This window comes from Brassica rapa, chromosome A04, assembly GCF_000309985.2.
Source record: "Brassica rapa cultivar Chiifu-401-42 chromosome A04, CAAS_Brap_v3.01, whole genome shotgun sequence".
Lineage (NCBI taxonomy): Eukaryota > Viridiplantae > Streptophyta > Magnoliopsida > Brassicales > Brassicaceae > Brassica > Brassica rapa.
In genome coordinates, this window is record NC_024798.2 from 6501157 (window position 1) to 6521131 (window position 19975).

The window sequence follows — 19975 nt, forward strand, 5'->3', positions numbered from 1 at the left end:
TTTTAATGGGTCGAGTTCATTGTTTAATAGAACTAGTTGAGGGGCAAAGCCTATCTCCAACAATAAGCCGCATTCCTCCCCACAGTTCGTTGAGAGAAATGAAATTGATATATGTGAATTTTACGAAAGGGGTTATGAGATAATGAACTCGGCGCTTTGTGCCTATGACGATCTAGGTGAGTTTCTGTAAACTCATTCCTAGATGAAAGCAAGTTTACTGTGAACTCATGCTTAGATGAAGGTGAGTTGACTTTGACCTCATTGCTTGATGAATGCGAATTTACCTTCATATATGGTGAGTTGAACTCATGCCTAGATGAACATATCGGCTAAGTGTCTGATCAGGATATAGTCGATGAGATCAGTCAAACATATTGGTTAAGTGTCTGATCAGGACAGAGCCAACATTATCAATCAAACGTATTGACTAAGTGTCTGATTAAAACATAGTCGATATGTTGCGAACTCGAGTCTAAGATAACATATTTTTGAGCGTTACTTTAACTCAGCATTGTGTAGTTATATCCTTCAAGAAAACCAACTATGCCAACGTTCGAAGATCTGCCAAGTTTACTATGTCAGATATATGGGTAATGAGGTGGACATGATATGCGAATATCATTCGCTTTGGCAATTCTAGTGTGATATTGATGTATCTATCAACTCAGCCTTATTATAAAGACTATTTGAATGTAACTTATTTAAGTTATTCAATCCGGTGTATAACTCGTACCTGTCAAGTTAGGCTATACCCAACTTGCGAATGGCATTATTCAAAAACTTATTTGTAACTCGTATCTGTCAGGGTCAGTTGTACTCGACATGTGAGAGTTGGCTTGGACAAAGAGCTCTTAATCGTCAAGATCAAAGGTTTGTCACTTATTGCAAATATCTTTTCTCATGATGTTGTCACACTTTTTGTCCATGAGTTGTACTCATACTTTTTCTCTGATGGGTTGATGAGCTTGATAAACATGCGAGATCCATGGCATGATAACGCGGCGGTGATAGCAGATCGTCGCTAATTACTGAAATAGTCAGATAAGACTGTTTCTTTAATTTTTACATTGTCTCCATTGAATTGTGAAGATGTTACTGTGTTGGCTAGCACCCACGAACAGGATCAATGTTCCTTTTGAGCTTGCGGACTTGTTGACAAGGCCCGGGTGTCAATCTCCCCTTTATCTTGTTTTCAGTAATCGATTCTTGGGATGGAGAATTTCCCATTGTTGTTGTTCACCACCACTCCTTCTCTGATTAGATTCTGGGCCTTGTTGATTTCTTGAGATCCATGATTGCTGGAGTTAAAAGATGGGGTTCACCGAATTTCTAGTTAAACAATCTGTCATCATGAGCTACTAATTTTGTTCTTCTTCTTTCATGAAGACGAGCTACGTTGACGTTGCACGAGTTTGGAGAGGTCTCATCTGATTTTAGAGATGACGAGATAATTTATTCATGGACAAATTATTTGCTGTACTGGAACCCACTGCTTCATGTTTCGAATGATATGATGTATTCTGAACGGATATAAGTGAAATGAGACTTTGAGTGAAATCTCAACCATCGCCTTATTGTTGACTTTGAAGAAGAGAAAGCCATGTCTCTTTAATACACTACAAAAAGGTTTTTTTACGTATGAAAAAGCTATTATATATCATTGTTAAAGTTGTTGGAAGCATTATCTGTCCCACCTATAATATGTTTTACTTTTATTATAACAAGTTTTATAAAGAGTAATTAGCGTAAATACACCCACAAGCCACTAATATTAGGAAAGTATCTTCTATTATTCATCTTTTCTAGATCCCAATATTACCCTTATCTTCTCTCTCTCTCTCTCTCTCTCTCTCTCTCTCTCTCTCTCTCTCTCTCTCTCTCTCTCTCTCTCTCTCTCTCTCTCTCTCTCTCTCTCTCTCTCTCTCTCTCTCTCTCTCTCTCTCTCTCTCTCTCTCTCTCTCTCTCTCTCTCTCTCCTGCTACCTCGTTCTTTTCTTTTCTTCCTTTTCATTTTTGCAGTGACTTTTCCTCTTTTTTTTGAACCATCAATTATAAATCTGAAACTTTAGATTATTCTTTATCAATTTTCAAAAATTCTCTTCATTTTCCATACCATAACAACAATGAACTCATCGGCAATATTTAGCTCTTCCCCTATTACTGATGCCTTCGTTTTCTAATCAAAGTATCATGTAAGAAATCAAAGAATCAATCTTCTCTGTTATTTATGCACTCGTTTGGAGTTCACCGCGTCTGTCACCGCTGAAACTACTTCAATGTTTAGGCGGTGTTCCTTCTCCTTAAGATGAGTTAAGACACAATCCTCCTGAAGTTCTTTCCCGCGAGAAACATAATCGGTGAAATTTTCCGAGTAGTAACCAAAGGAGAGCCGATTGAGCGAGTTTTTAAAGTTAGTTTTCGGTCTGGATAACAACAATGTTAGCCAACATTTTCTAAGTTACCATATATTAATTATGTTTTAGGAGAATCTCAATTTTATATTATTGTTTGGATATATGCTTTGTTATCAGTTACAAACAAATTACTTTTAACTGATAAATATTTATAAAAAGGAGTAAAAATAGTTATTCTTAATTGATGCATTATTTTTTAGCTGATAAATTATTTGTTAGTTGATACACTTGTTTGATATGTTATTTGTTAGTTGAATATTTATTCTTTAGAATCAAATTATGTATCATGTAACAAAAAATATACTAGTTAACAATTTATATACTGACTAACATACCTTGTAGTAGTTGATACATGATTTAGCTTCTAAAAAATAGATTACGCAATAGTGATTTTTTAATAGCTGTTGTTCCAAGAAGCATGACAGAATTTGAGATTATGATTTCACTGTAATATTTGCATTCATCCTCAACGAAATGATGTGTAGGTTGTACAGACGAGACGAGGAGGACGTTGTCGGAGAATAAAAATGTTGGTTATATGGAGTATACGAGCAGTGGATTTGAGAAGATGATGTTATTAATTAAAATTATATATATATTGATAATCATATGAAAGCTATATGAAAATAAAAAAAAGATTGTAAGAAAAAGAGATGATGTATGAGATGAAAAGAAGAAAGAGATTCGGTGGTGTGAGATGAAGAAAGAGAAATGGTGTAGATGAGATATGGGCTGTAATAACCCTCAAGAGCAGATAAAATTTTGGTCGAGAAAAATCCCGCTCGACCAGTTTGGAGTTGGTTCGACCAGAATTAAAAATAAAAATCGATCCGGTGAAGTATTCTTGATGGGACTGTCTCGAGGCCAAAATACGTACTCTTAATAGTTCTGACCAAGTGTTAATTATTATGGTCGAGTTTTATCTAAGCTGGACGAGAACCGATGGATAGGAAACATTTTTTGAAAACTGGTCTTGAATACTTTCAGCTGCTTGCGAGTCATGTGCATGTCATGTGCTGCCTGGCTGCTTGCTTCCTTCCTGACCTGAACATGGGGCTTGCACCTTCATGCTTCCTTGCTACATTAAATTCATGTGAGTTGTACACCTGCTTGAAGTTTCTTCATGGAAAGGAAATGACATTACTTAATAGGAAGGAAAGTGTGATTCAGCTCACCACATGTCTCATACTGATCTGAAACTTTTGTCCTTTCTTGCTGACTCTTCCTTCTCCTGCTGTTTCCCCTGTCATTTATTACCTTGTCCTCTTCCTGGTCAAGCTCATTCATCTCAGAAACAAGAAAGAAAAATTCAGAGAGAAATAGAGAAAGAAAGAGAGAAAAATCTGTGAGGAAAATACAAATCAGAAAAAAAAATCAGAGAAGAGAAGTGAGCTTGCACGATCCTTTCTCACCCTCTTATGACTTTTATCATTGTGTTCTGGTGTGGTTTAGAGCTGAAGGTTTGGCGTTCAAGAGTTTAGAATCACCCAAGTTCTTCAGCCATTGATTTTATCGGTAATATCGAGATCAGTTTTGCTTGAGCTTCAACTCTTGTTAGGTAACCAAAACGAGTTGTTCTGTTTCTGATCTTGAACCTATCATGGATATCTTATTCTGATCAGGTTAGACGTGGGTTCAGCTTGAAGCTTATAGCAACAATGTTCATTTAAACCTTGAGAAAACCGGTGAGCTTTAGCTTCTAGTTCAGAACATTTTTGTTTGGAATCAGTGGACTGATTTGTTAAGCTTCTTGTCCTGGATCAGTTGTCTATACCTTTGTATGGTTAATTTTTATTTATTTTTGGATTAAATCAGTCTCATGGAATCATTAGCTAAACTGATATGAGCTGATTGGATATATTCCAAACTGAAGTAATTTTGTCCTCAACCAAACTGTTAGGAGCTGATCAAAATCAAACCCAGCTGATCTTAGCTGAGTCTAACCATACTGATTTCTTCTTGAACTGGACTGATGAACCTTATATCCAACCATTGTGCTTTTGGTTCAGTTGGTCGAAGAAATTGAAATTACCAGCCGGGTCATGCCTTGTCCTCATTCTGTTTTGGGAGTTATCAGCAAGTGATGAACGTTTAGCTTGAGCTCGAGTCTAGTTTTCCATAGGCAATCTCATGGATTCAAAGGTGAGTCTAGATAGATGGTTGATCAATACTGATTGTAGATGATTGATAGGCTTTATCTCTTGATCAATATTGTATCAGTGAGGTGTTTACTTAGTGTAAACACTTAATAAATATTTATGAATGATCATAGAGGTTTATTCCAAACCTAAGTACTTGTTCTCAAGTACTAATACATATGTATAGTATTAAATATATGAGTATAAATCATGTGAAGTCTTATTGTATACTCACTCTCCCGAAAGTTCCCGCATTACCGTGAAGTGTTCCTGCGATACGGAACAAGATCAGGAAGACACGATGATTGTGTCGTACCCTGGAGGCCGTGTAACTGCATGCAGCGTTAGATGTTCGATCTTGGAATATCTAATGGAGATGATGGTTATATTTATTTCTCCGCTAGGCTCGGTTAGCCTTGGTGGTTTTCCGGGCTTAGTATATATATATTATAAGTATGAGTGAATGGCGGGTGTCGTGGAGGTGATGTTTAAGATAAGATTCACATCGATGGAATCATATCCCTTAGATATGTATTTTTATTAGTTATGGAATATATTTCCACTGCATATAAATGAAGTTGATTGCTTGAGATATTATTTATATATGTTGGGGTGCGGGACTAGGCTCACTGAGTAAACTAGTTACTCATGACTCATTTGTGATGCAGGTAACCAATAGGCGGGAGACCTTACTCTAGGACGGGAAGGAACATCATTAGCCAGCGGTAGTTTTATTATCCTTGCAAAGGCGTTTTGATATTTCTTATTTATAAGATTTATTGACCGAAAACCTCGAGGTTAATTTATAACAAATTTTGTAAGATGCTTTTGTATGATATATAAAGAATGTTTTTAAAGTAGGGGTTTCATATGATATTAGTCCTTGTCCGGACGAACTAACTATCGGGTATTGTTTTTTCGGATTAAAAAGCCTAGAGTGATATCTGATAGGAGCGTTGGTGTTCTTTGGTTGTTGGTCTAAGGCGATCAGAAGTATTCTGAGAACCTCGGATCGACCATCGAGGAACATGAACCGTGTCATTTCTGGTTAACTACGATCGGGGGTGTCACATGGGCAATTTGGGAAGTGCAAGACATAAAAGTTACTGTAAACTACCCTTGTGTTACGTCATGTGTACATGGCTAATATCCTTCCGTTTTGTGTATATCTGACAAAATCACTCTTTTATAAATGCTATTGCATCCGATATGATAGCACTAATTAATTAATTAATTAATTTTATATTTATAAAATTTATATTTTTATAATAATTTAATTTTAAATTAAAATTGTTTCATTAATAACTAGTGGTTTAATTTGATTTAAAAAATAAAATAGTTACCAAATAGAAATAGGCTTTATAAAGTTAATCGGCTTACAATTATTACAAAGCTAAACAAAATCTAAATAACAATAAAATTTAATAAAACCGATTTACAAAGCCTAAAGCTTAACTTAAAAAAAAAACAAATTAACCCTACATCTCAGACATCCCGTCGTTAACTTCAACATCCAAGTCGTTCCATCCCCGTCGCCGTTCCTTTGTTCCATCTCCTCCGCCGTTCCTCTTTTTCCTCTCCAGCCCCGCTCCACTACCATCTCCGGCACCGTTCATCTGTCCTTCTCCAGCCCCTCTCAAATACCATCTCCGCCGCCGTTCCTCTGCTTTCTCCATCACCTTTTACAAGGAACATCACCTTCCCTACCCCACATCTCCTAGTATAATCGAGGAAGGACCTCATTTAAAATCAATTTTTTTTTGAATTATTTTTAGCTCGAAAATCAAGGAGATTACATATTGGGGGATTTTCTCAGATAGACATTTTTAAGTTTTTGTCACCAAAATAGACTCCAAAAACTAAAATAACCAAAATAGCATTTCTTATTTTGAAAATTTTAATTTTTTTTTTAATTTTTAAAATTTGAAATCCTATCCCCAAAACCCCACTCCTCAATTCTAAATCCTAGACCCTAAATTCTAAACCTTAAACCCTAAACTCCACCCCTTAGCTATAAATCATAATGTCTAGATTAATTAACCCTAAGGATATAAGTGTATCTATACTATTAAAGCAGGATCCTATTGTCATAATTACCTTAGGGGCATGTTTCCTTCACTAACATTGCATATTTCATTAAGGGCAATTAAGTAATATTAATAACAAATCTATATTGGGTCATTATTTTTGATCTAGCTCAAATCAATCTCTCTTGGGCCATTTGAGCCTATTAAAAAATCAGATTCAATTCTCACTTTTTTTTCCTTTGGGCCATTGAGTCTAAGTTAAAATAATTTTTTTTCAACTATTCTTAATTATTATTTTTTTCTTTTCTTAATATAATTAAGCATTCATAAAAATATTAATTTTTTTATTGAAAAGTTCAAATCTTTATTAAAAGTATATAATTTTTTTTATTAAAATATTAACCACATAATAAAATTAATTTATCAGAGTTATACCAACTTAATTCATTAAAAAAAATAAAGTTTAATTTTTTAAACATAAATAGTCATTTAAAAATAAAATACAATAAATAAAGATAAAAAATTTAAGTTTTTTATAAAATAAAAGACAAATATATAAAAATACGACATTTACTAAATATTTGTCAATTAAAAAATAAAAAAATAAACCCGCGCTTTAAAAGCGCGGGTCAAAATCTAGTATTTACTTATTTTGATAAAACATTTAAGTCTATTTTGGTCATTTTTATTTTTAAGGTTTATATTTGTGACAAAAACTTTTTTAGGTCTATCCTAAGAAATTTCTCTTACATATTTGCCCTTTATTTTTACTAATCATAATATCATGTCCTCCATAAAAGATGTCGGTCATTATTATTCTTCTTTCTCTTTTTTCTCTACTCTCGTTCTCTGTTAACTGTTCTTCAGTTTCTTCTTTTTTCCAATCTTTTATGATTTCTCTTCTTTTTTTTTTCTTTTTTTTTCCTAGATCTGAAATCTAAGTGATGAAACATATATGTAGCCGCTCAGGCTGATGCAACAGCGAAAGAACTTGGATCTATGGCTGCTCAGCCTGCAAAAACGGTGAAGAAAATGAAGGAATTGAAGAAAAAAGAGCTTGAAGTCTTTTTGGATCTACAGTCATGGATCTGTGATTTTAGATTAGGAGTTTGTTTTATATTTCGTTTCATTGGGTTAGGGTTCTGCCTCTATTAATATTTGATGTAATGAAGAATTTTGGGTTTTTTCGATTTTTTGTTTTCTTTTTTTCTTCTGGATGCTATTGATTTAGGATTTGATTTAGAGTTACTCTTTTCTGGGTTTATCCGATTTAGGTTTAAAAAAGGTTTAATAACACAAGTGAACTTAGTATAACTAACTCAATTGTACTAAGTTGTACTCAGTATAACTTAGTATAACACACTATATCTTACTATAACTCAATATAACTAGTATTACTTGTATAATAAAGTAGAACTCAGTACAACCAAGTAAGACTATATCGGCCGACCAGTTACACATCTAAACTTAAAATTTGAAATTCTGAAATTTTGGAATTTATTTAAAAGAAAATAATTTCAAAAAATACAAAAGGGTAAAATTAGATATTCAAGTTTTATTAAGGTGGAGAGAGGCATAGGTGATTAGGGAAGGGTATAGACGATTGTTTCTCGAGATCTAGGGGCCAAGAAGGTGACGACCCTCTTGTACAATGTCTTCTCTAACCTTTCTCTCTCCAACCTTACGATTTCTTCTTTAACCTTCGTACAAACCAAACAAAAAATTAAACAAGAAAATAACAATTAAATAAAAAAAGATAAATAATAGAGATTAAGATTAGAAATGGTGACATTGAGAGATAAGCCTGAAGAATAGATGGATTGGTAAATTTAGAAAGATGAGAGAAATGATAGTGAAGAAAGAGAAGAAGATGAAGAGAGACAAAAAAAGGGGAAAATTACCAAAATTAGAACAAAAATTCATAATCTTTGTCCATTATAATACCAACATAAATTTGTCCCAATAATATAATATTCTCATAATCCCAAAACTAACTCTTGTTTTAATCATATAAATAAATATTTGATTAAATATTTGTTTTACATCATTAATGGTATATATTTTTAATGTTAATCATATATTTAAATATTTATACTATTATTTCAAATACAATGATTTTATATTTAGTAATTTTCATTTTAGTTAATTGTTACAAACATCACATTAATTTATCGCTTTTTATTATATATTTATCTTATTAGACTTTTGTTATTAAACAAATTAATATATGTATGAAACAACATATCTGAATATTTTTTGTATTTAATTATACTTATTTCTGATCCCCACTTTAATGTGATATATTATCTTGTAGAAGTTTTTATATCTATTCTTTTAAGATAATATATTATCGTATATATAAAAGTTTAGGATATGTTAATCTCTTATGCATGTATTTTATGGTTTTCTAATATTAATCCGTTCTGCTAACATTTTATATATGTTTTATCATAAGACTATTTAATTTAATATTAGCTCTTATAAACAATAACTGAATATATATTAATGTATAATAATATTTCATTACTAATTACGAAATTAGAAAAAATATTTCTATTTTTTTTTTTTGAAAATTAAGATCTCGTTATAATCTTTTTCAACAAATTTGTTAGAATTTTTAATATATTTCAACAAATTTGTATATTTATATTTAAAATGAAAATATTTTACGAAAAAATAATCAAAAGTATTATATTATTATACCTGAAGAAATACATTTAATGAAATTTCTAAAATATGATCCAAATAAAAAAATTACCTGAAAGACGCCATGATTTATATTTTTTAGAAGATAATATAAATAATTAGAAAATACTTATGATATGTTGACACGTTAAATAAGTTAATACATCCATTCATATTATTCATATATCAGAACTATTTCTACAAATATTATTGAATGTAAGCTTTCATGAATATGTTGTAGACCCTTATAACAATGGTGGTCAACTATACATTTATAAGCAACTAGATTTTAATCCGCACACCCGTGCGGATAATATTTCATTTATAAATATAAAATTTTATATTATTTTGTATATAATAATTTATGAAAATATATTGCTGTCATTTTAAAAATAACTAAATAGATGATATACAGTTCTAAATAATAAAATTTAACATATGTTAACAATTTTATTTTTTGTAAACATTATTAATTATTTTAAAATGTGAATGATATTTTAGTCACTTTAAACGGTGAATGATATTTTATTTATTTATCTTAATGAAAGTATTTTTTCAAAATATATTGGTTTACCAATTCAGCATAATTTTAATATGTTTGCACAAAAAACATAATTTTAATATGTAACTCATTAATTACTTCTATTTTAATATAATATAGAATATACTTATAAAATTTATAAAATTAGCAAATAATTTCATTATAAAATTTAGAAAATTAGCAAATAACTTCATTATTTTATTTATAATAAAAATGTAATTAAAATTAATTTATAATAACATTATACTACTAATTGCGAAATTACAATGCATTAATTAAAAGAATATTTAAATTTTTAAAAAGATTTTGTTAGGTTTTTTTCTCAACAGATTTTGTTATTCATAAAACTAAAATTTAAATTTATAGTTGTTATTAATATCTTTATAATTATTTAGAAATGTTATAGATTAAATAACCAATGTAAACAATAAAAAATTATTTAAATATATGGATCTAGAGTTCTATTATGACTATTTTGTAGTATATAAAAATGGTACTTCTCTTTTAATAGAGAAGATATAACGATGGTAAGCATTTCTTATCTGATTCTTATTTATTTTTTATACATTAACAATAGTAAGGTAAAATAAACTAACCAAATTTTTGGCACATTGTGTGAACTACATTTATGAGTAGAAAACAATCATGAGAGAGACCGATGGATTGAAGATAAATATTTTTAATATTTTCATGATGATTAAATAGTAAAATAAACAGAAATGATTAAATTCTACCAAATAACAAAAGATCTAAGTATGCTTAAAATGAGGTAAAAATATTTGAGAACATTAAAAAGATCATGGTTTAGTAGTATATATATATATAAATATATTTAATACATTTTCTAAGGATGGTTTACTTTTTCAAAAAACCACACATGAAAAGAAGTTGTGATTTCTATTTTAATAGATAAGACAAATTTTTGGTTATATTTATATAATCACGTTTTCTCTTTATTTAAAGTAGGTATGAGCATAAAATCTGTAACACAAAGTCTGAATTGAACCCAAACAAAAAAAAATATTTGTACCCGGTCCAAAAGGTAAGAAATACCAAAATGGGTATTGTAGGATGGTATAAACATATATGAACTCGAAATGTTATTAGCCGAACGCGAATGAGTAACTAAAAAAACATAAAAATCTGAAAAACTTCAAATATTCAATTCTATATTAATTTTTAAATGATATTTAAAAATAAGTATTTATATTTTAAATAAGTACCTTAAATATCCAATCATAAATAAATTTTTTTATTTCTTATGTTTTGTTTTTAAATTTTGGATTTAACTTCAGATATATTTGAACCGAACTAATATAACTAGAATCCAAACTACATAGGTTAGTTTATGGGTCTAAGGATGTGATACAAATTAGAATCAAAATCGATGTGTTATATCCGAACCCGGTCCGTATTTATAAATTTACCAGAATGAAATCTATGATGTGATATAAATTATAGCCGAAATTTAAAATATCCAACCCGTTTCCCCACGGATACCTAAACGCTCAAGCCTAACTTAAAATGTGTGTTTATGTTTTGTTCAGTTAGTTTTATATTTGATAAATATTTTACATATTTGTTGAAAAAACCTGTAAAACTATACTCATAAAAATATCACTAATAACATGTTTCATCATATAATTAAATATTAATAGTATCTACTTATTAATATTTATTTTATAAAAAATATATAATATATATATATAATTATACTATTATGTACTTAGCGAGGGTTTTGAAGAATTTGTTTTTTTTTATTTGGATTAAAGTACAATTATATATATATGAATTAGTAGGCATATATATTTCTTGTATTTGTTAAAATTATATATACATCTTAACGTAGGTAAATGATTTGGATAGCAAAAAAAATTAAATCGCTTAATGTGAGGACTTTTCAAGGGATATCAAATATTTGAGATCTATTAAGTTACAACAATCAGTGATTACAATTTTTCCTATTATGAAAGTAATTCAATTCAGATAGTATCACATAATATAGTTGCGATTTTATACCAGTGTGATTAGATTACAAATTGTTATAACTGCTGCAAAATATTCTTGTTTTCCAAATATTTTATCATAAAGAATGCTTTGTAAAATTTGAAAAATAACATTAACATAGAATGCATAAAAATGATAGATAACATTTTTGTAACAATGATAATTGTTCAGAATCATACTTTTTGAACCTTATATTGGAATATCAAGGAGTTCTTCTAAGCTTGGAAGAGACCTTGCATTTGAACTGACTATGAATAATGCGGGATCACTTGTATCAACAACTTAGAATTTAAGGATCCGTGTGACATGTACAAAGCTTTTTTTCTTTTTGGTCAACAACATGGACACAAAGCTAAAGCTGGTAATTTGTGATTTAGCTTTAAATGTTCAGACCTCAACCTTTAAATGTACAGGCTTCAAGAAAGTGGCAAAGCTTCAAAAATAGACCATTCTCACGAAGCTTAAAAATCTAGAACATGATTTGTGAGATATCAAACTAAATTCCACATTGAAAAATTAGATAAGAAGTGTCTAATATATAAAGAGATATCCAACTCTAATTAGTACGAGACCTTTTAAGAAGGAAACCAAAAATAAATCCATGCAGCTTTGCCTAAGGCCCAAAGTGTACAGACAATATTGTGCAGAGATCAACGCTGAGCTACGAGTCCAGGAGGAGAAGATGTCTCTTCTTGAATGGCTTGCTGACGAGTACAAACGTTTTGGCTGAGTTCGTCACTAACAAGTCCCAAGAAGGGTATGAGCATCTTAACTTTGTTTTCTGGTTTCATGTATTTTTAACGAGAAAATCAAATGTTAGTTTTGCAGTTGATCAGAGACCAATGGGGAGTTAGAGTGAACTACACATCTCATTTCATAAAGTTCTTCTGCATGGCTTTATTTCAAGTCAACGCTTAAAAATATTATAGAAAAAATGTCTCAACATAGCCATGCTGCATGATGCAAGCAGGCTGTAGATTGTCGAAGCATTGGATACTATTTTGTAATCTGTCTAGGCTTTACTAAGGTAGCACTTTGTAAGGCTAAGGTGTAATATGAAAGCTCTAAGTAGAATTTAAGAGTTCTTATTAAGTTTCTTATTGGGCAATTCTCATAAATAAACTATTTTCAAGTTTTGGTCACAAAAATAGACCACAAAGAGGAAAATGACCAAAATATTTCATTTAATAGGTAAAAAGACAATAATACCCTAGATATATAAAAAAATAAAAAATTTTTTTTATAGTTTTAGATTATATGTTTTCAAATTCAAACTTTTTTATAAATTTTTTTTTTTTGAATTTTTTCAAATTTTCCTTTTGTAATTCGAAAACAATTTTGAAACTATTTTTAAAAATTTTATTTTCAAATTTTTAATATTTATTTTCTATTTTATACAATTTTAAACCTCAAACCCAAATCTCCACCCCTTAATTCTAAACCCTAAGGTTTGGATTAGTTAACCCGAGGGTTATAAGTGTATATTTACCTCTTTAATAAAACATTTTGGTCATTTTAATTCTTAGAGTCTATATTTGTGATATAAACTTTTTTAGTGCTATCCTAGAGTATTTCCATTTCTTATTTGTTTACAGAAAGGAGTCTCTGATTTTTTGTGTTGTAAACAAAACTGCATAAACACGTTTTAGGAAAGCAAAAACAAAAATTCATATATTTTTAGAATATTTTCATAAATAACTTCCATAATTTTTGGAGATCATGTGTATCTTATTCGTATAATATAATGTATCTTCTACCCAACGTAGAAACCATACAATTTTCCTATAAGCAGATTCTACTATAAGTAGCCTTTTGAGTTATGTCTAGATATAATATTCCTAAAATTTTAGAATTGTTCATAAAAATAGAAGATGTATTGGATATAATTGTAGAACCCTTTACAATGGGTAGACTTTACATTCTCCATATTAAGAGTTCTTTACAAAAGTAGATTGTTGGTTCTAGACAAAATAGAGTATCTGTTAACGTGGAATTCAATTTCTACCATGACATTTTTCGTAGATGATGAAATCTACTTTCGTAGAACAGAATTAATTTTTTTTAATTTAACAAGTTTTTCAACCAAAAAAATATCAGTTTGTGTGCATGGGTATTTCATCAATTATTTCTATTTTTTATATTTTTTTATGCCTAAAACTATTTATTTTATTAAGTTTAAAAATGGAAAGAGTAATTAAAGAAAAAATGGGATAAAAAAGGTTTCATACTATAGGGACAAATTAAAGAGTCTGTTTTTTCATTCTATTTTGGCAAATTACCGGAAAAAAAAAGTAAGAGAAAAGAATGAAGATCTGTCCGCAGAGAAAAAGAAAGGGAGAGGGAGATAGATAAAAAACTAAAATAAATCGATACCCTTAGATTTAAGTTAATTTAACAGCTCATAAGGGTTATCCTTGTATATTCTTCTGATTGGTCATAAACTTTTTACTTTCTTTTTAATTAATTTTCAAATAAATTTAGTTTAGAATTTTAATTTACATGTTTAGGATATTAAATATTTATGTTTTCTTTTGTGGTTTATATGGATCTAATTGGCCAAAAGAACTTTATCTTTCTTTTTATTTTAAAATTTTTAGAATTAAGTAGAGAATATTAGATTTGAAGTTTTACTTATGAATTTTAAATATATGGGGTTTGGAGTTACGGTAAGATTTGAGATTATTTTTTAGAAAAATAAAGTGATAGTTTATATTAATATTTGGTGCTTAAGCTTAAAATTATTAAATTAATATTTAGATTATGATTTGGATAGAGAGTTTAGGGTTTGAAGTGTAATGTTAAGGCTTAGTTTTAAGATTAAATTTTGGAAATAAAAAATTTGAGTATTATTTTAAGATTTGGACATAAAGTATGAACAATAGGGGTGTTGAATACAGTATGATAGTGTTTATAAAATTTGGAGTATAAGGTTTATGTATAAATTTTAGGGCTTAGATGTATGTTTAGGGTATAAAGTTTGACTAAATATTTAAGGTTTGTGTTTTGGAAGTTATAGATGAAGATTAAAAGGAATAATTTTTTTGAATTTAAGTTTACTATTTCAGGTTATAGTATGAAAAATTAGAGTCTTGAGGTTTATGTTTAGAGTTTAGGGTTTTAAACATTTTTAGGTTTAGGGTTTCATAGATTAGAAATTGATCTTTCATAGCAATTTTCAAAACAAAGCTATCATAATGTGCTATCGAAAAAGAGAAAAAATTATGTCTTGCGCTCGCCTAGTTTTCGCCTAAGTATTGGCGATATTAGTGGTTTAATAAACTATCACTTCATTATTTTATATTTAAAATAATAAAGTGATAGTTTAGATTTAAAAGTTATGTCTTAGCGGTATTAGTGGTTTTCATTTCCCGCTCACTTTTTTCCATAGTAGCGTTAATTAATTGCTATTAATATAAGCCAAAATCAGAAATTAATATTTCTTAGCAGTTTTGAAAAAAATGCTATCATAATATGCTATCAATACCTCTTTTGTAGTGAAACATTCACGAGAAGCTTGTGCCGGTTGCGGAAAGCTCGCCGGGTGAGCTTACTTCACAAGGAAGCAAGATGTTAATGTCGCGACTTCGCTTTGAATAAATTGAAGACTTGGATGTCGGTGTTCTTTGAGTCCAATGACCTTCCAAGCCTCGGCTAGTCGGCTGCATCTTTAGTAGAACTCAATGATGAGTTTATATATTGAATGTGCCGAGTTTGAGCCTTAATTTCTGATTCCACGTGGAGAAGTTATGCTGAAACTAACATTCTCAAACTTGATTGACAGAGAAGCTTGATTCACATAGAAGCTTGTCTTGACGACCTATAGAGAAGAAGAAAGGTGAGGTCATGTCTTGTGAACCGTTTCTTCTTGATAAGGAGCTTGTGCCGATTGGGGCAAGCTGATAGAGTTTGCACTCGGATTCTTCTTCAAAAACTCGATCCCAATAGTACAAACTCGTGTTTATTGAATAAAAAGATTGAGATTGCATTTTGTATCAAAGATCAATCTAGAAACGATGGTTTAACCCAATCGGACTCTCATCAAGTTTCACGACTCAATCTCTCATACAAAGGTAGCTAAACAAATGAACTCTATGTGCCTTTTTAAGCTGTTCAGCGATCTCCAACGGAAAATATTTTTTTCTGGCCCAGTCTTTTAAGACTAGCTGGCTGATACAAAGTCTTCTTTTGAATTTAAATGTTTTCTGGTTTCCCATGTGCTTCTTCTTCTCCTTTGTTTATCATCTCCCTCACGTAACAGTACTGCAGCTTATCACAAGCTTGTCGTTAAGGCTTGCTTGAGAAATAGCAGAACTATTTGACTATCCATCTAGAGATTTTGGAACTTTTCCGGTGTCAAACCATGACCGCCGAGACAATCCCGGAGCGAGAAGACTTGAACAATATGATGCTGCTAGACGATCTCAACCTCATTAACGAGCTCTGAGATCAAGCGTTCAAGCGTTCTCTACTCTATGAAATTGGTCTCAAGCTCCAAACCATACCAGTCATCTATTGTTATAACATACATGCAACCTATCTCTATGCGAATCCAATCTTTCATACCAGTATGAAGCACATAGCACTGGACTATCATTTTGTTCGTAGCCAGATTCAAGTGGGTGCTTTACGTGTCGCACACGTCTAAACTCGTGATCAACTAGTAGATGCTCTAGCAAAACCATTGCCTCGAAAACAATACCAGGTTGCAATTTCCAAGATTATAGTGACTGGAAGCCCCTACATCTTGAGGGGGCGTATTAAGGATAGTGCATCTAAATATGTAAAGCCGTATATACACATTGATCGTAATTGATCTTAACCTAGGCTCTCCTCTCCTCATGTATTTCCTTATATACCTTGTACATTCTCATATGTTAATACACATCTCAATATTCAAAACCTATACCACATATTACAAGATTTCCTCTTGCCAACTTTATACCTAGTATTTCTAGTTTTTACCATTGTCTAGGCAAAACACACATCTTACAAACCACCTTACACATATTCATCGACCTTTTAGTTTTAGTAGTTTTTGGATAAAAGATCAAATACTTCTTCAGAGATTTGTATTGTAACTCCAGTATCTCTTACTCTATTTTATGCATGCAATTCATTTAGTTATTCTTTATGTCTTGTTTAATTATGTATGAGCAATCATCCTATTAGATTTAGGGTTTTTATTATGATTTTGATGAATTATTGATACATAGAACTGCTAGGGTGATTTATTAGGATCCTTCACATCATTGATCTAACTGTTTGTGTTATAGAGTAGCTAACTAGAACTCTGGATTAAGGATAATAGGCATCTACGAAATTAAGTTTTTTACATGATAATAATTATGCTGAGCTGGGTTGTTGATATACATGAATTTTACATGCTTTTAGCCATGGTATATAAGTGCCCGACTAGGCGCCGGGAAGTCGCTCGGTGGAGCTGGGCAATGGCAAATTCATTTCACGGAGATAGGTGTATAATCTTTTTTTTTGAGTTTTGAATGTGTAATACTGATGTTTTATGGCAAATCTATCTATTTGAGACTCAGCTAACACGGAATCATACAACAATTTGATGTTTTGAATGTAATTAGCTGATGGCCGCCATGGAAATAGCTCTTCAGAGTCGAAACCCTAAAAACAAAAATCAGGGGAAGATGATGAAAATTACGATTATGCCACTGATTAAAAAATTAAATAAAAAAGAAACCAAAATGCGTTTAGGTAGTGTCAAACCCAGCGACTGGTGAACAAATTCAACATCTCTTACCACTAGGCCACTGTAAATTAATGGTCCCTGTCCAAAATAATCGAATGTATTACAAAAAGTATCCTAAAACTGAAAATAGTACCAAAAACTAATCCTCGCTTAATCTCCGTTTTATCCCCCATTTTTTGCTAACTCGCTAGATCCAGACCAGCCGCCCCACTAGCACCTAACGTAGTTTTGAACAGAGGTATTTACCCACGTGCTACGCACGGGTCAGTTTCTTCCTTCTAAATTTATGATTTCTTATGAATTTATGTTTAAATTACAATCACATAGAATACACATGTACTTGTTCTTCTAACTATTGAAATCCAGATTTATATATAAAGGATTTTTTAACTATTGAAAGAAAATGACTTATTCTAGGATAATCAGCTACTTTAACAAAAAATTTATATATGATGATCAATTCACGGCATAAAACTGAAGTAGATGTACGATTTTAAAATGCTACACGTGATATTATAGTATTGTTCTGGTGGTTTTATGTGTATGAAAGGTGTGTCATGAATACTTGTTCTTCTCAATCTTTATAGGTTAATATAGGGTATAACTTTTGATAAACGTCCTAGAGCATCCAACATAATATCAAGAGTATTCGTTTTAAAATCATAAAATTGATGCAAGGCCACACAAGTAACTCAATAAACATAAGCCACAAAACAGATACGTAAATACTTAATATTAATACTCTTGGCTAGTCTGGATTTCTAAGTAATCATCTCTCTCTCATACAAAGCCTATGTATTTTTTTTGTTAAATGCATGATGAAGTCAGGGTTATATATTTTTTTTCTTTGAAAGTAAATGGAAGCATTTTGAGAGGGATAAATGCATTAAAGCCACAAGTGAGGAACATACTTCGTTACCTTAGTTGCTGTCGCTGATGATGAAGTTTCTATTTTCACATTCTTTTGAAGAATTAAGCTCTGATTCAAGTTTCATCTTCAATCTTCAAGATACACAACAGAAACAATAAATATTAACAGTTATAAATCTGTACAGTTCTTCTGTACACAGTCAAAATATTAACAAAAACAAAAGGATTACAATGAGGACGACAATGAAGAAGAGAAAGTGAAAAGAGCAAAGAGGAAATAAATTAGAAAATGGAAATTTAAAGGATAAAAACAGTTTGAAATTGTAAACCGAAACTTTTGAATCTGGGATGAGATGTGGTGAGAAAATTTAGGAATTTAATTTTATTTTTTAAATTATATATAGATTAAGAATCGAAAACATGATTTCGTTGTGTTCCTTTTTTCTTTTGAAACGTCTTGCCAAAAGTCAAATTTTAATTCGTTAGGTGACTTGTGATTTAGTATGTTTCAAAGTTTGGGCAACACACGCTTTCATTCTTTCTACTTTTCATAGAAAATCATATTTAGAGCTTATAGTAGTTTGGAGAGAAGATCCAAGACTCATTCAGAGATTTTGATTGGAACTCCAGTTTTTCTACCTTATTATATCTAGGCAATTACTCAGATATTTGATATGTTCTGTTTTGCTATGTCTGAGTAGTTACCTTTGTTAGATTTAGGTTTAAAAGTAAGGTCATGAGGGATTAGTCCAAAATATAGATACGCTAAGGTGTTAAAGATTTCCTTCATATGAATTGTTATTAATGCTTGTGTTCTAGAGTAGCTAACTAGAACCCTGGACTTAGGATAATTAGGCGCAAGCAAAAGCATGGTCTCTTACCTGAATTAATTCCCTTGAGCTAGGATTGCTAAAAAAGCGACTGCTGATTTAGTCAAACTAGTGAACCTATCGAACATCTCGGTAAAGCTTGACTAGGTAAACATCGAGCAACACTGAGATATATACTTATATCAATATGATTTATTCGCACGCAGAAGCTGTAATATTTTGCAATTAGAATTCGTGTTCTAGGATTGAAAACCTTAGCATATATATCACTATAATCCCAATTACATGAAACCCTAAATCTAGCTATTTCTCATAATTGTTTACAATCTCAATCAATCAATCGAACAACTGTCTTGTTCATCTATGATATTTACTGTTTAACTGTTTCCCTAGCTTAATCATAAACTTGTTAGGATCTATTGTGTGCCTTAGCTCCTTGTGGATTTGATCTCTAAGTACTACGACTAAACCTTTTATTTGAGAGAGTAAAGTCACTTATTAGGGTAATTTGAGTGATATCAGTTGTTAGGCACATGCAAGAGCTGGCTTAATCATCTAGTAGGACGGTTCATCACACACCCTTAGCATCTATAACTAATAATTCTGATTTCCTGAAACCCTACGTTTAGCTTTCATCCCATATATATTACAACTGATTATTTATTTGTTTACTGCTATTTACTGCTTCAATAACTACTTGCATATCTTAATCTTGATATCTATAGTTTTTTGTGTGACCACACTC

General features: G+C 30.7%; 2 long non-coding RNA genes across 2 annotated transcripts; both read left to right on the forward strand.

Moving 5' to 3' along the window:
- Positions 1 to 1940: 1940 nt before the first annotated feature.
- On the forward strand, positions 1941 to 5076 carry LOC103863661. Its single transcript, XR_004457421.1, has 3 exons — positions 1941 to 3928; positions 4036 to 4098; positions 4423 to 5076. It is a non-coding gene; the product is annotated as an uncharacterized LOC103863661 (long non-coding RNA).
- Positions 5077 to 9903: 4827 nt separating this feature from the next.
- Positions 9904 to 18644, forward strand: LOC117133543. The gene is made up of 2 exons (XR_004457423.1): positions 9904 to 12568; positions 12640 to 18644. It is a non-coding gene; the product is annotated as an uncharacterized LOC117133543 (long non-coding RNA).
- Positions 18645 to 19975: the final 1331 nt, after the last annotated feature.